Genomic DNA, 3,916 nt, shown 5'->3' on the forward strand with positions numbered 1-3,916 from the left:
GAGAGGGAGAGGGAGAGGAAGAGGGAGAGGGAAAGGGAAAGGGAGAGGGAGAGGGAGAGAGAGAGGGAGACAAAAAGAAGGAGAGGGAGAGGGAGACAAAGAAAGGGAAAGGAAGACAGCAAGGTGGAGACAGAGCAAGAGAAAATCTTACAAGAAAAATCTTTAAAAATTTTTTAAAATTTTTAAAATCTTTACAAGATTTTTGAGTTTCCTCTTTTAAGGGTTTGTATCTGTTTACCTGTGTTCTCCTGTATTTCTTTAACAAAGTTATTTATGTCCTTAAATTCCTCTATCAGCATCATGAGATATGATTTTAGATCCGAATCTTCCTTTTTCGGTCTGTTGGGTTATGCAGGACTTGCTGTGATGGGAGTACTGGGTTTTGATGATGCCAAATAGTGTTGGTTTCTGTTAGTAAGGTTATTGCATTTGCCTTTTGCCATCTGTTAATCTCTGGTGTTAGATGTTCTTTTGGTCTCTGGCTGGAGCTTATTCCTCCTGTGGGTCTGTAAGTCTGTGTCACACTCCTAGGAGATTAGGTCTCTCCTAGTAAGACCTCTCTCCTAGTAAGGGCTGTGGATCAACCGTCTCTCCTGTGTGCAGATGGATAAATGCAGGACCTTGTTTCAGTTGCTCTGCAGCCTCTGTGGCCTGTGCCTCCTGGCTTGTTCCACCTTAGAAAGTCACTGAAGAGAAAATGGCAATATCACCTGAGTCCCAGGGTCAGATCCACAGAGGGTTGTAGAACAGGCATACCTTCTGGCTGGAGATGGAAGTAGAAAGGCTTTTCTTGGTTTCTTGCTAAATTACTTTGCTTGAAAATACTGCCTATGAATTCCAGGAACTGAACTGTACTTAGTGAACTAATTCAGCTGAACTGAATAGAACTGAATGTAAGTGTACGAACTCAATTTAATTCAATTGCATTCAACTGAACTGCACTCAACTTAACTGAGTGCCACTGCATTATCTGAACTCAACTGAATTGCATTCACTGAACTGCCCTCCTCTGCTCTTAGTAGCCTCTCTTTCCTTTGTTCTACTGAATGTTGGGTATATTTAATCTCTGACTCATTCTATCAAATCTTTCTCTGAATCATCACTTTACTATCCTTCAGTTAGATATTATTTCCAAACAAGGATGCTTTCTTTCACAAACTAACTTTACCTTCTTTGTTTGGGATTAAAGGTGTGTCCATATTCCAGCCAGAGTCATTAATGCTATGTCATTCCTGCAGGATCACAAATTTAAAAGACCTAGAAGGTCTTTGGATGTGATCTTTTGTCAGAGTAGCCATGTTGCTTGATTACAACTCCTTTACAGGATTACAAGCATACCATCATAGCTATTCATCATTTATATGGATTCTGGAAAGTAGAACTCTGGTCTTCATGCTAGGGCAACAAATACTTTATTGGCCGAGCCATCTCCTCAACCTTGTTTGTTTGTTTATTTGTTTATTTTTTGAGATAGTGTCTTGGCAGGCCTCAGATTTACATCAATTCTCTTGCTTCAGCCCTCTGACTGCTGGTATTAGTGATGTACTGCCTTAGCCACCTGAAAACACAAGCTTTGGAAGAGAAAATAAACAAAAGCTGTACCCCTGGGGTCATGCTATCTTTTTAAAAGATGTGGCCAAGTAAATATGTGATTGTTTTAACACCAAAGAAAACCCTCACCTCCTGATGCATGCAACATCTGGGTGGAGCAATTAAGTGAAATTCCATACTCACTGCTCCCAAGTATTTCTGGTGCTTGGTTAAAATTCCTAACTGATATATATGTACTCAGTGATTTGTTAATCATTCCCACCACTCAAACACACGCACACACATCACCACTACCACCACCACGACCACTACCAACAACAACACTAACAATAACAACAATAATAATAACAACTGCAAACCAGGCAGTTGTGTGGAATGCTTTAGCAGACCAGAATTGTCTGAATTATGCAATACATGTTTATAATGTAGTAGGGAAGAACTGCCCCTCTCAGGTTGTATTAGGTAGGTAGAAGTATGCTGGGCCTAACAAAATAGGTCCTAAACATTCTTCAACAGACTTCAAAAAGTGCTTGCTCTCCTTTTGGAAGTTTTGCTTAAAGGCTGTAATGCCTACTGACAAGAAAACTTAGTGTAAGGTTTCCATTTGTTAAGTTCATTGTGATGATTTTTAGAATATTCTAGGGCCTCCTGCAGCCTCTGTACTGTGAATCACTGTTCTTGAGTTCATGTATGGCAGTAAATTTTCAATGGTTTGTGTTAGGATCAGACTATTAATTATTCATCCAGCAACAGGTGCATATCTTCTCATTAAAAGCATGTGACATGCATCTGAGGAGAGATTTTTCAGTGTATTAAGTGCTTGTCATGCTAGTATGAGGACCTGAGTGCAAGTCCTCAACACCATGCAGAAAGCTGGAAATGGTTATAACCTATAACTTGATATAATTTCAGTGAAGTGGTGCTGGGGGTGAGACAGGAGGGTTCATGGAATGTGCTGACTATCCACTAGTCTAAGTGAAAAAACCATGAATTCTAGGTTCAATAAGGAATACTGTCCAAGGGAGTAATGTGGAGAGAGATTAGAGGACACCCTTCCCCAGGTGCAAACACACACACACACACACACATACACACACACACACACACACACCAGCACTCACATTAAGGTGAAGAGTGGGTTGAGGAAGATTCCTGACACAAACCTTATGCATGGACATACACATACATATCTCTCTTTCAAAAATATGTGACTTTTAATAGCATATTTTTGTTTGTCTGTGACAGAAATTAGGTGAAAACAGTTTCAGAAAGATGAATGGATTTTATTGATATAACCAAGATGTCAAGTTATCAGGTATGGCTGGATCAGATATGGCTAGATCAAGACACTCAAGAGTGTCAGGAAGACATTTCTTCCTATCTGTTGATTCTGATTTCTTTGGAGTTAATATTTTCCTCAGGCTAGACCTTGAACATGTCAGATAGAACATGTGATGTAAAAAAGTCCAGCAGTTCAGGATGGTAGTGCCAAGTGTTCAGAAAAGCTGTAAAAGTTGTCCCATTTAGTGTCCCAGTAAGAATGTTAGTGTTTTGGGGCTGTGTGTCACTTGTTTATGTCATCCTAGGTCAGGTATGATGATGGGCTTCTGTAATGTTAGCACTCAGGAGGAGGTTGAGGCAAGAGGATCAGAACTTTAAGGGTATCTTCACTTACATAGAGGCCAGCCTTCACTATAGGCAATCTTGTCTCAAATTAAAAAAAAAGATAGTAAACAAACAAATAAGAAACAGCATGGTAACAAACATCTCTGATCTCAGCGCTTGAGATGAAGAGGCAGTTGGATCTCTCTGAATTCTAGAAAGGTTTGATCTACATAGTCAGCCACCCAAGGCTACACAGTGAGACCCTGTCTAAAAAACAACAAACAAAACAAAAGAGGAGAGAAGGAAGAGGAGGAAGTCTCCTTGCTCCTACAATGAGAGTAACACCTGTCTAGGACCATGTTCAGCTCACATGTGGTGCTTAATGCTGCCACCATGTCTGGTTTTTATAGTGTTTCCTCATCCATGTGGAAGGAACATGCTAACAAATGAGTGAAATCTTCAGTCACCACACCCATTTCATGTTTTAGGTTTCATTACAACTTTCTGTTATAGATAGAACATGTTTACATTTCCCTTTACTTCTTCAGGGGGAAAAATCTTCACAGGCTGGAGAATTGGCTCAGAGAACTTGCTATTCTTATTGAGGACATGGGTTCAGTTCCCAGCACTTACAGCACTGCATAGATCTGGATAGGGAGATCCTGTCTCAATACAAAACACAAAAACCAAATATAAAAGCCGGGCGGTGGTGGCGCACGCCTTTAATCCCAGCACTTGGGAGGCAGAGGCAGGCGGATTT

The sequence above is a fragment of the Mastomys coucha genome, unplaced genomic scaffold (assembly GCF_008632895.1).
Source record: "Mastomys coucha isolate ucsf_1 unplaced genomic scaffold, UCSF_Mcou_1 pScaffold18, whole genome shotgun sequence".
In the NCBI taxonomy this organism is placed as follows: Eukaryota; Metazoa; Chordata; class Mammalia; order Rodentia; family Muridae; genus Mastomys; species Mastomys coucha.